The following is a 14,524-nucleotide window of genomic DNA, read 5'->3' as shown; positions in this document are numbered from 1 at the left end:
GTGATACCTTGGAGGCCTTCAGTCCTTTGCCATTGAACACTGAGATCATCTAAGAGGCAAGAAGATCCAGATATACCTTACAGCTTTGTATACATATCGGGCTAGGGATGGTAATAAAGGCCTGGCACATTTATGTTTTGGTCAATGAAAATATCCTAATGAGCAAGACCTTCCCAGGTTCTGTGGCTTTCCACTTGTATAGACTGAATTTGTCTCCCGGTGAAATTCATATGTTGAATGCCTAAACCTCAAGGTCACACTATTTGTAGACAGAACCTTTAAGGAGGTAATTAAAAGTAAATGAGATCATAAACACAGGGCCATAATCTGATAGCACTATTATCCTTATAAGAGGAAGAGACACAGTGACCTTTCTCTCTTCAGGAGCACATAGAGGAAAGACATGTGAGGACACAGCAAGAAGGGAGCCGTGTACAAGACAGAAAGAGAAGCCTCACTGGAGAATGTGATTGCACACTGATCTTGGACTTACAGCCTCCAGATCTGTAAGAAAATAAATTTCTGTTGTTAAAGCCGCCTAATACATGATATTTTGTTCTAGCATCCCTGATAGATGAATACACCAGTCCTTTCCTCCTATCTCTCAGGCAGTTTTCTAAAGCGATCTCTCTAACTCAATCATTAGAGACTCTCATCATTCTCCCATTCACTGAATAAATCCCCACACAGTCCCAGGACTCAAACTCAGGTGCCATAAGCCTAAGCATTATTTCAGCTCAGTAAAGGCCAAATACTCGGAATTTTAAGTAAAGAAGTGAACCATGCTGATTTGGATTGTTTCCAGAATGTGCTATTTGCTTTTAATTTTTTATTAAAATCTCCATGCTTACCCAAAATAGCATATTCTGTGACAAAGTCTGATGTCTTTATCTGCAACTATTATGTAGATAAAACAATCCTACAGAGTGACATTTATCATATTTTAATCAGAACATTTCAAATACTGTAAATCCTAACAAAGACAATTCTATACACAGAACAACACTTTTTGTTGTTGTTGTTGAGACAGGTTCTTGTTCTGTCACCCAGGCTGCAGAGCAGTGGTGCTATTTTGGCTCACTGCAACCTCCATCTCTCAGACTCAAGCAATCCTCACACCTCAGCCTTCCAAGTAGCTGAGACTACTGGCATTCACCCCCATACACAGTTAATTTTTTGTATTTTTGGGTAGAGATGGGATTTTGCCATGTTGTCCAGGCCGGTCTCAAACTCCTGAGCTCAAGCAAGCCACCCACCTCTGCCTCCTAAATTTCTGGGATTACAGGTATGAGCCACCATGGCCTGCCTCTTTACAAAGAGCGATACTTGATGTTCTGAGACTGAGCTGCTTATCCACTACCATATATTCCTATCTCAATTATAAAAATTCTAATTTTATATGCTTTGCACTTATCTATCTAGAGAATACATTTATTACATTTAGTGACTATATATGATTCTTCTTCAAATTTACTAGATAATGTGTATTAAATTGGCATTCAATAAACAATTAAAATAAATGTAATACAAGAGAAAAGGCTCACAGTGTTCCTGATTGTTATCAAATTATTATCAAATAGCTCTAATTTCAAAGTCCTGGTTAGCAAGACAAGAACAACCAAAGTCTAGCTTGTTGTATATAATTCAATCACAAAAATTTAATTAGCAAGTTTGTCATTTATTTTCATTTTATATGCCCAGCATTCAGTATTGTGGTTAATAATATATTATTTTGATAAAAGAGTGAATTATCATATAGAGAGTAACTTCAACAATGTGAAGGACTAGAGACCCCAATTTCTAATGCCTTTTAGGTATCCAGTTAAGGACTTCAAACTTAAAAAAAAAAAAAAAAAAACTCTTTTTCTATAGCTTAATAAAGTCATCACTGTAAAGAACTACAAATATGAGATAGCAGGTATATATTTGATAGTGATATTTTAACAAACTTTCAAACTGTTATTATGTGGAAGATGCATTAACAAATTAAACAAATAAAAGGAAAAAAACAGAATCTCTGGAGCACACACCTAATAAAGCAAGCTAATTCTGATCCTATTGCAAATTATTTCATCTTTATTGAAGTTTACCATGAAAAGATCTGAACAGTTTTATTAGCACATTAAAAAAACAATATAAGACAGAAGACATGAAATATTTTCTTTAACAAAGTCAGAAGACTTTTAAATTTATAGTAAACATGTTATATACATTTAAATTATTGTTATATTTTATTGTTCCACTTCAACTCCATCCTACTTTCAGAGTAAAGTAACAAAAGTTAAAAAGAATATTGAGATTTTAATAAATTGTTATTTTAATTAGTTGAACAGTCATTTTCATTATCTTGTAATTTATGTTTTTATACTCCATTTGCTTGATATCATATTGCTACGTATGTTTGCTTGTTTTTGATTTGGAATTAATTTTAAAATTATATTGTCCAAAAAATGTAATAATATTGATATCTACTAATTATCATCAGTAATTGATGAATTCATTTAATACCACTTTTAATTCTTAGGTGTTCATAAAACTCACATTTCTACTAATAAAACAAGGAGTTGTTTTGAAATTCTGATGACTTGAAAGCAATATTTGGATAATTATATAAAGGCTAAATCATCATTTATAATGATTTTATAATAATGAGATATAAGAATATATTTCCCAAATGAAATCATTTCAATTTGAACCATATTATACGTTTTTATTTTCAGTATTAATACACCCAAAATCTATCATTTTTTCTGTATAAAGAAATGGAACAATCTCATATGCATCTCATTAGTATTTCTTTATGGTGCTCTTATAAGATCACATTTAATGCTGAAAACTCAGAATAAGGATCATTTGCATTTTCAAGCTGATTTCTATCATTTCGTAGTTAAATATGTATTGCTGATACCTTTGAAATCTAGAAAATATTTTCCTCAAAAGCAAATTTATTGCTCTGTAATTGGATTTACAATATAATTTGCTACAATGTCTTGAATAGTATATTTTTTAAAAATTATAAATTGATCATAATTATGAGAGCATTACCCTAGAAATAATTTTGACTTTGTTGTTGAACTTAATGATACACCCTGAACAAAGTAGTATCTTTAAAAATTTTATTTATAGTTTCACATTTAAATGTAATAAAACACACCTGTGAATCTATAAATAACCATTACCACAAACAATTTCACTAGAAAAAAAAAAAAAACAAGCAACTACACGTTGCAATCAAAATCGAAATGAAGGATTAAAGAAAGCTGAGATCTAAGTTTAACTACATACTTTTATTTATCTAAACTTAGGTTTGGGCCTCTGTAAAAATCAATGATGTTAACATGTCTGAATTAAGCCAATGCATATAGTAAAACACAAGATGTGTAAAACAATGGCTGAAGACCTTAACTAATAAAGTGTGTCTTTACATTGTTGGAAAGGTTTATTATTATTCTAAGCCCAAGCTATTTTAAAAGTCATACCTTTATCACAGAAGTGAACTATAGTTAATTTTACCCTTCACAAGCCTGTGACAAAACTCTTTATAATACAAACTCAGCACTATTAAACTTCATTTATTTGTCAAAAATTATGACATAGAATATTATTTTCAAAATGTTAAGCTACTGATTACAATTGAGCATTCAAAAACATTTTAATAAAGCATGAATTTAAATCCCTTATAATTTTTTTCCCAGGAAAAATTTAAGTGTATTATATACATTAAGCTTTTATATCTGTTATAAATGTTAAACTGTTAAGAAAAAAATACTGAATTTTATAAAAACAGAACATGTTATTTCAAATGCACTTTATGCCACATTCCAGAAATAAGTGCTATTTATCTACATAGTCCATTCAGAAATAACATTATTTTAAAAATACATGATAGGGTAAAATTATTCATGAAACTAAATCCAAAATGTAGAAGAAAAAGAAGCATAACAGCAAGTGAGTCAAAATTTTAAAAACATAACTATCTTAAAATTTTATCATTTAATATTAGGCACATATTTATAAATAACCTTTAATTGAATCATTATTTGTTGTCATTTATGTAAAGATCTCTGCATAGCAATTTGCTAATATTTATTAGGCAAAATCCTTATCCATACTAACTGTACAAGTGACACTATATTTGAATTATTTTAGAATTTAATTGTAATTAAAATGCTCTATGATTGGTGTTTTCAAATTATCCTTTTATCATAACAATATTGAGCGATAGGTATTGCTAGTCTACTTTGTAAAATCATGCTTAGCATTTATAAAAATATTTCCTAAATGATAAAATAAGAGTTAAGATTTAAATCCAGGGCTTTGAATAATAAAATGTATGCTCCTCCCAATAGATTATTCTGGTTTTCACTAAAATTATATTGAAGAAAGTGTTCTTTGAAAATAAAACATAAAATGAACCAGACATACACAAAAAAATTTTCAAAATATAGCAATTCAGAATATATTAGAAACTCCTCTAAATCAATATTTAAAATACATGACATCCAATTTAAAGTTAAGTGAATGACTTCAGCAGTCATACTGTTGGAGAAAACTATGCGTGGCAAATCTATATATTTTATATCAGCTTTTCTTCTGGATTATCATTTCTAGTATCTTTGGTTAGTAAATATTTGGGATTTTTGCCTATTTTAATTTAAATTAGTATAATAGAATAGCAAATAAACTAATATTCCCTTTTGACATGCTCCTTTACTCAACAAAAGGTATGTGAATCATTATATTTATCTTATAGCTATAGTTTATTCATTTGCATAAATGTATAACATTTTGTATATGTTCTTTCCTGCTTTATGCATTACACTTTTGAAGGACAATTGAAATACTGTCTCTGTATAGGTAAAGAAAGCAGATTTGTTTTCTGTACAAAATAGTAAAGATAATGCTCTTTTCTTCTTTCAAATAAAATTATGGCAGCGGGCTGGCAGCACCCTATAATAGTTTTGAGTTCCTCTGGAGTGATATAAAACCGCTTTGTACTTGGCGTCTATCTAGGCCCTCCTCTGCATACCTTTGAAGGGACTTGAGGGGCTAAAGCAACCAAAGCAAACATGGAGCTCATGCTTTCAAATGTGTTGTGAATAATTAAGTCATTTTTACCTGACCCAGGAGTTCTGTGTCTTCTACCAGCATCTACAAAACTGTATGAAGCCAACTTGTTAACTTACATACAGAGGAAAATCTCAAATGCTTCACAGGTCTAGGAATATTTCACTAAAAATAAATAAATTAATTAATTAATTAATAAAATAGACAACATACCTATCTAATGGTGGACAAAATTACCATTCAGTATCAGTAAAATTTATGTTAAAATCATAATGTAATCCCAGTACACATATATCCAATCAGCATGTTTAAAAGTTTGACAACATCAATTTTTCACAAGTTTGTGGAACAATAGGAATTCAAATACATTACTGACAATTGTTCAATTTAGTATAATCATCTTGGATAAAATTTGGACATTACCTAGCCAAGTTGGAGATATATAAAAATAATTCTACTCCTAATTACTTAATGTAGAAAATTCCTACAGATATACCCTAGGAAAAATGCACTATGCCTTTTATAAAATCACTATTTTGAGTAAAGAAAACATGTAAAAATTAATTGTTATTCAAAAGTAAAATGCATTAAAGGGTAACATGATCATTCAATAGCATATTATACATGTATTCAAATGAAAAGAATCATATACATACAATGTGATGAATCACACACAATTTTGAGTAAAGAATGCAAGAATATTAGTTGATTATTCTACTAATTTTAAGTTAAAACACAAAAAACTAAATCATCCCATGATATATGCATATGTTTTAACCAATTAAGAAAAAAAAGACTTGAGTTATCTGAAGAATGTCATTACCATCATGTGATATTTGAAAAAATACAGGTAGAATAGTTTGTGAAGACCAGCAGTCAGTTTTTATGGTATTAAGTTGAACATATCTTATATATTCAAGTGGTGATGTTTATTATTCACTCAAATATAGTTTTGTTCTTTAGTGTGAAAGGAAAATCAAGGCTTGATGTATAATTTTGAGGAAGTCAGTATATATGTAGCATTTAAAGCCATAAGTCAGAATGAACATTTCAAAGAGAGAATATACATTCTGATGACCAAAGATTGAGACTGCAGGTTTTCAACAATAATCATCATAGGTAAAAAGGAGAACCATCAGATAATACTGATAAGCAGTGACCAGTGAGGTATAACAACAACAACAACAACGACAAAAAACAAACAAAACAAAACAAAACAAAACAAAACAAACACAGCAGAATGTAGTGTTCTAGAAAGAAAACTAAAACATTTTGTCAAGAATTAGAGTCTGCATCAAATATTGCTGAGTAGTCAAGTAAGATAGGAACTAAGTATATACTATGCCTGTGTATCTAAAATATGCAAACTATACATATTGTAAATAGTAATAAGGAGTTGAAATGACCAGAAAAATGCTATATTTGGTGGTACATTGAGAGTAAATGTCTGATTTATAGAAAATAAGAGGTGAATGATTGACAAGATCAAGGAAGGAAAATTATTTTGAGAAGCTTTAACAAAGAATTTGGAGAATAGCATCAAGAAAATCACTTCAAAGGAATTTATCTCATAGAATGGAAGAATATCAGCATGTATTTACACTGAAGAAAGTGATGCAGTAGAGAGCAAAGAAATAAAATGTAGTGATTTTAGTAAAATCATAAAAACCATTTGGAATAAGAACCTTAAAAACCTTCCCATAAAAGAAAAATATAAACTTATGAAAATCATTAGAATCAAATTTTTCAGAACACCAAAAATTGATTCATAACATGTAACCATCCAGGAATCATTTACTTAAGAAAACTGGCTGAATTGTAGTAAAAATACTAAGTATATAGCCTTTTCACCTGCCTAGTCTCATTTCCCCTTTCTATCTAGATGGTAGCCAGGAAAGAAACACTTACTGTTTTTTTCTGGAACTAGCATTGGAGGTTACAGAATGAGGTTGAAATTCTTTTAAAGTCATTTATAGAGAATTATTATTTTACCTATCTGATAATACCTCATTTACAAAGTTGTCTGTATTTGCTATGACTTGTAGTTTGCTGAGTACAAGAAGCTCATGCCACAGAGAATTTGTCAAAAATAACTACAGGTGCTTATCTAACATTGCAGCTGCCTAGATGGTGGATAACGGTTGGAGCAAACAATAGATGAACTAAAAAGATTATAAAAGGAAATACTGGAAATTACATGTCTATAGGGAATTTGAAAAGCTACAACATTGAAGGCCATGTGCATGTGTAGGGTTGTGTGTATGGCCAAGGATGTGCTCTCACTTCAGGTTGGCCTTGAAGCTTTGAGAAAGCAAAAGCTGTAGGATAAGGCAAGGGTGTTAGCTGTCTGGCTGAGTGTCAAAAGTATGTTCCAACATTGATACAGAGCACCTTGGCAAAATGTGAGACTTATCGGCTCTATTTAGTAAAAGAGCTTTCCTTACACCATTAGCTGAACACCAAATTAACTGAGTACAGCAGAGACTTCAGTGGTCATGTAAAACAATTTTTAAAAAAGCAGATCAAACACATTTTACTAAAGCAGCTAAAAAATATGACAGGAAAAAGAAACAAAACAACTAAGGCAAACAGCAACAAATCATCCTGGAAAGAAAAACAAGTTTGATTTCTAAAGATACCACATCATACTATATAAATTGTCTAGCTTTTCACCAAAAATGAAAGGCATTGAAAGAAATAAGAAGTCATAATTCATACATAGAGAACAAATCAATCAAGAAATCTAGCTCTGAGAGACCTCAAATTTGGGCTTAACTATACAAAAACTTTAAATCAGCAACTTTAAATATTTTCAATCAACTAAAATAAGTCATATCTAAAAAATAAGAAGTATGAGAATGATACTTTATGATATATAGAATATCAATTAAAATAAAGAAGAAAATATTTTAAGGATAAATTTTGAAGATCATGAGCACAATGATTGAAATGAGACATTCAAGAGGGGCTTCATAGTATATTTTAACAGGTGGAAGAAAAAATTATCAAACTTGAATATAGGCTAATTTCAATTATTGATACCATTAGGCTTTGTGTCCCCACCCAAATCTCATCTTGAATTGTAATCCCCCTGTGTTGAGGGAGAGACTTGGTGTGAGGTGATTGTATCATGGGGGAGGTTTCCCCTATGCTGTTCTCATGATAGTGAGTGAGTTCTCGTGAGATCTAATGGTTTTATAAGTGTTTGACAAGTTTCTCCTTCGTTCACTCTTCTCTTGCCTGCCACCTTGTAAAACATGCCTGCTTCCCCTTCCACCATGATTGTAAGTTTCTTGAAGTCTCCCCAGTCATGCAGATCTGTGAGTCAATTAAGCCTCTTTCCTTTATAAATTACCCAGTCTCAATTATGTCTTTTTAGCAGTGGGAAAACAGGCTAATACAATTATCTAGTCTGAAGAACAGAAAGGAAAAGAATAAATGAAGATGAAGAAAGCCTCAAAGACCTGGATGACATCATCAAGCCTACCAAAAAACACATAATGAGAGAGCAAGGTGGAGAGGAGAGACAGAAAGGGGTAAGCATGATTTGAAGAAATAAAGGCCATAAATTTAACAAATTTGATTTCAAAATTTAATCTATACAAAAACAGAAGCTCAGCAAACTCCAAACATGATAAACTTAGAATTTAGGGCCTAGACTAATAGCCAAAAATCAAAGAAAAAGAGAAAATTTTACAATCAGCAAGAGAGAAGTGACTCATTACATACAAATAATCTCCAATAAGATTAAGAGAGAATTTCTCACCAGAAACCATGTTGCCAGAAGGCAGTAGGATGACCTACTCAAAACTCTGGGGGAGGAGAAACAATAACAGAACAAACAACCCATGTTAACCAATAATTCTATATCCAGTAAAACAGCACTTTGTGAACAAAGAAGAAATTAAGACATTCCAAGACAAACACATCCAGAGACAATATTTTACTAGCAGACCTGCCTTTAAAACATAACAAAGATAATACTTGAAACTAAAATTAAAGGACACTAAAGTGGCATAAACCCACATGAAGAAATAAAAGAGAACCAGTATAGACAACTCAATAGGTAAATATAAAAGACAATGTAAATTCATTTTCATTTAAAATTATTTTTTCTCCCATATGACAAAAACAGCCACAACTAAAACCAAAATATGAAGTAAATGTTATAAATGTATTGATAGGTACACTTCATCAATATGTAATCTTTATGATAATAATAGCACAAAAGAGGGAGGAAGAAATAGCTACATAAGCACAAAGATTACTGCCAACACTTGAAATAAATTGGTATTAATTTGAACCAATTATTATAAGTTACAATGTTATTTTTCATCCTCAGAAAAACCACTAAGAAAAAAAATAGTAAAATAAAGAACAGGAGAATGTAAATGGTAAACTAGTACATATATGTATGTGTATATATATATTTATGTGTGTGTATATGTGTGCGTGTGTGCAGTGCAAAAGAAGTCCACACAGAGGAATACAGAAAAATAAGACATATAGAAACAAAACAGCAAAATGCCAAATATACAAATAATTGTATCAAATTTAAATCTGCTTAACACACCAATTAAATGTAGAAATTGGAAAAATTGATAAGAAAACACACTCCAACTATATGCTCTGTACAGGATACACACATGAGATTTAAAGACAAAAATAGGTTGAAAGTAAAAGGAGAATACAGATCTATTAAACAAAAGTAATGAAAAAAACTACAGTGACCATATAAATATGATACCAATAGCCTTAAATATATCTGCTTTAACTAGAGACAAAAAAGAACATTTTACAATGACAAAAGTGCCAATCCATCAACAAGATACAGTAATTATAAACATATATGCATCTGTATTAGTATGTTCTTTCACTGCTATATAGAAATATTTCGACTGGGTAATTTATAAAGAGAAAATATTTAATTGGCTAACATTTCTGCAGGTTGTACGGGATGCATGATGCTGGTATCTGCTGAGCTTCTGGAGAATCCTCAGGAAATTTACAATCATGGCAGAAGGCAAAGAGAAAGCAGGCACAAATTATGTGGCCAGACCTGGAGGAACAGAGAGCAGAGGTAGGTGTCACACACTTTCAAACAATCAGATCTCATGAGAACACTATCAAGTGGAGCACTAAGAGGATAGAGCTAATCCATTAGAAACTGCCCCATGATCCAATCACCTCCTGCCAGACCTCACCTCCAGCATTGGGGATTACATTTTGAAGTGTGATTTGGGCATGGATGCAGATGCAAACTATATAAGCATCTAACAAGAGAACCCCAAAATACATGAAGCAAGAGGTAACTGAAATGAAAAGAATATAATTCAACAATAACACTTGGTGAATTCAATACCACACTTTGAATAACATGAATAAATATGCAAAAGAACAACAAAGAACAAAAGCCATGAACAACATTATAAAACAACTAGACTTAATAGACATCTAAATATTACTCTAGCTAATGAAAGCAGAGTACCTATTCCTTCTCAAATGTGGATAAAACATTTAAAATATTGGACTGCATTTTAGAATGTAAAATGACTCTCAAAAATTTAAAAATCATTAAAGTAATAGATATTGCATTCCTCAGACAGAATGGAATAAAATTAAAAATCAATAACAAATGGATACTGGTGAAATTTACAAGTACCTAGATTTTTTTAAAAAATTCACAATAACCAGTGAATTAGGAAATTAGAGTTGAAATTATAAAATATTTTAAATTGTATTAAGGAATGAAAATGAAAATATAACATGCTAAAACTTACAGAATGAAATAAAAGCGGGCTTAGAGGGAAAATTAAAGTTGTAAACAACTATGCATAAAAAAGAAAGAAGGAAGGAGCAAAGGTAGGAAGAAGGGAAGGAAGGAAGGAATGAAAGCAGGGAGGGAGGGAGGAAGGAAGGAAGATTAGTCTAAAATAAACACCCTAACATTTCATCTCAACACAGGTGAAAAAGAAAAGCAAAGTAAACTTAAAGCAAAAAGAAGGAAGATAATAATAAAGACTAGAGTAGAAATCAATAAAATACAAAATAAAACCACAACAGATAAAATTAGCCAAAAAAAAAATCCAAAAATTGTGTTTTTTTGAAAAAAAATCAATAAATTTATGATATGAAGAAAGAAAGGACTGAAATGTGTAAAATCAAGACTGAAGAGGGGAAATAATGAATTTACTGAAAAAAGGATTATAAGGAAATACTGTCAAAATGGTATGCCAGAAATAGATATCTTAGATAAAACGGACAAATTTCTTAAAAGAAACAAGCTATCAAAACTGACAGGAGAAGAAAATCTCAATAAACGTATAACAAGTATAAGATTTAATTAGTAAGAAAACATTCCCATATAGAAAAGCCCAAGTCCAACTGCTTACACTGGTGAATTCTAACAAATGTTTTAAAAACAACTAACAGCAGCAACCCTTCACAAAATCTTTCAAAACACTGAAGAGTAGAGAACACTTCCTAATTCATTCTGTGATGTCAGTATTCACAGATACCAAACCAGTGCAACATACCACAAGAAAAAAAGAAATAAAAACTACAGATAATTATCCTTTATACACAAAAGGTGCCAAATGGCAAAATTCTAGCAAACAGATCCCAGTAACACGTGAAAAGCATTATATATCTTCACCATATAGGGTGTATCTTGAGAATGTGAAGCTGGTTTAATATCTGAACATCAATAAATGTAATAGACCATATTATTACAAATAAGTAACAAAATCCAAATAACTATTTCAATTTATGTAGAAAGGGAACTTGACAAAATCCAATAACATTTCATGATAAATATTAAATAAACCAAAAATGAAATGGCACTTTAAAAAACTGACAAAGGTAATATCTAAAACATCATAGCTAATATCATATTTAATGTTGAAACCTTGAAAGTACTTCCCCCAAGATCAAGAGCAAGACAAGCATGTCTGCACTAGCAATTCCATTGAACATTGTGCTAGAAGTTCTAATCAGGGCAATTAAGCAAGAAAAATAAATAAAAGAAAATATAGATAGGAAAGGAGGAAGGAAAACTGTTGATGTATTTAGATGACATTATCGTATATGTACAAAATCCTGAAGAATCCACAAATAATTGAATTTCATAAACAATTTCAGCAAGATTGCAGTATACAAGATCAATATATGAAAATGTGTTGTATTTTTAGGTACTACCAATGAACAATCCCAAAATGAAATGCAGAAAATGATTCGTGTATTATAACATAAAACAGTAACAAATAATTAGGAATAATTTAACAAAGAAGTATGAGACTTATGCACTGAAAACAACAAAGTATTGCTAAAATAAATTACAATAAGATCTCAACTGAAAAACATTCTTTATTCATTGGATTTGTAATATTAATAGGATGGCTATACATACCAGATTGAACTACAGACTTTTGTAATTCCTGCCAAAATTCCAGCCTCTTTTTGGCAAAAAAATTGACAATCCCAAATTTTACCCAAATATGTATTCCAAAATTTATTCCAAAAGTTGTCAAAAAATCATATGGAAATGCATGTGAAAGAGGATAGTTGAAATCTATGTAAAAAGAAAGGTAAATCCGGGGGACTTCCACTTCCCAATTTCAACACTTCCTATAAAGCTATGATAAAGAAAAATGCGTAATACTGGAATACAAGTAGATATATAGATCAATGAAATAGAATTCAAAGTACAGATATAAACTCAGACATTTACGGCAAATTGTTTTTCAGCAGGAATGACAAGACCAGTTAATGAAGTAAGAAGAATCTTTTCACCTAATGGTGCTGGCACAACTAGATAGATTCATGAAAATAAAAGACTTTGGAGCTCTACTTCATATTATTTACAAAAATTAACTCAAAATGGATCAAAAATCTAAATGTAAAAGCTACAAAAATATAAATGTAAATACTACAGAACTTTTAGTTGAGGTCACAGGCTTAAGTCTTTCTCTCTCTCTTTCTTAATCTTGGATTGGGAATTTGTTTTGTAAATACACAGCTAAAGCACAAGCAATAGAAGAAAAATGAGAAATTAGAGTTTATCATAATTAAAATATTTTGTGCTCCATAGATCACTATTCAAAAGTAAAAGTAAAACACAATGAAAGAAAGATTTTCAAAACATGCATTTGATAAAGGTTTATAATCAATAATTATAAAGAGTTCTTACAACTCAAAAATTTGAAAACCAGCAAGCTGAATTCAAAAGTAAGAAAATACTTGATTAGATATTTTCCCAAAGAAGTATATATGAAGCCAATAAACAAATTAAAATATGTGCGATATCGTTAGTGTTTAGTGAAGAGCTAATACAAACCACAATGAAATGCCCTTTCATATCTCTAAAATGGTTATCATCAAAATTATGGACAACTGTTGAAAAGAATGTGGAGAACCCAGAAACTTTATCAATTGTTGGTGAGATTGTAAAATGTGGCTGCTTTGGAAAATAGCCTGGGAGTCCCACAAAATAGTAGGGTTTCCATATGACCCAACAATTTCTATCCTAGATACACATCTACTCGATTAAAATTATCCTTACAAAATATGTGTACATGATTATTAATTAGAAGCGTTATTTATAACAGTCAAAGATAGAAACCACCTGCATTAGTCAGTTCTCATAGTGCTATAAGAAATACAAAAGACAGAGTAATTTATAAAACAAAGAGGCTTAATTGACTCACATTTACACATGGCTGTGGAGGCATCAGGAAGCTTACAATCAAGGTGGAAGGTGAAGGAAAAGCAAGCACCTTCTTTACAAGACAGCTGAAGAGAGAAGTATGAAGGAAGAATGAGAACTCACTCACTATCACGAGAACAGCATAAAGGAAACCAACCCCATGACCCATTTATCTCCCTCCCTGGACACATGGAGATTATCGGTCCCTCCCTCAACATGTAGGGATTACAATTTGACAAGTGATTTTGGTGGGGACACAGGCTAAACCATATAATTCTGACCCTAGCTCCTCCCAAATCTCATGTCCTCACATTTCAAAACCAATCATGCCTTCCCAATAGTCCCTCAAAGTCTTAACTCATTTCAGCATTAACTCAATAGCTCACTGTCCAAAGTCTCATCTGAGACAAGGCAAGTCTCTTCTGCCTATAAGCCTGTAAAATCAAAAGTAAGTAAGTTATGTCCTAGATACAATGGGGGCACAGACATTAGGTAAATCCTGACATTCCAAATGGGAGAAATTGGCCAAAACTAAAGGGCTGTTGGCCCCATGCAAGTCCAAAATCCAGCAGAGCAGTCTTTAAATCTTAAAGCTACAAAATGATCTCCTTTGACTTCATGTCTCACATGCAGGGCATTCTGATACAAGAGGTGGGCTCCCATGGTCTTGGGAAGTTCCACCCTAATGGCCTTGCTGGCACAGCCCACTTCCTTGCTGCTTTTACGGACTGGCATTGACTGTCTGCAGCTTTT

General features: G+C 31.3%; 1 long non-coding RNA gene across 1 annotated transcript; it reads left to right on the top strand.

Annotated features, from left to right (window-relative positions):
- Positions 1-398: 398 nt before the first annotated feature.
- LOC139359228 (uncharacterized) lies at positions 399-12,962 on the top strand. The gene is made up of 4 exons (XR_011615145.1): positions 399-506; positions 8,447-8,603; positions 10,015-10,147; positions 12,814-12,962. It is a non-coding gene; the product is annotated as an uncharacterized lncRNA (long non-coding RNA).
- The last annotated feature ends 1,562 nt before the right edge of the window (positions 12,963-14,524 follow it).

Source organism: Macaca nemestrina, chromosome 16 (genome assembly GCF_043159975.1).
Source record: "Macaca nemestrina isolate mMacNem1 chromosome 16, mMacNem.hap1, whole genome shotgun sequence".
Lineage (NCBI taxonomy): Eukaryota > Metazoa > Chordata > Mammalia > Primates > Cercopithecidae > Macaca > Macaca nemestrina.
This window is presented reverse-complemented; position numbering and strand designations above follow the sequence as displayed.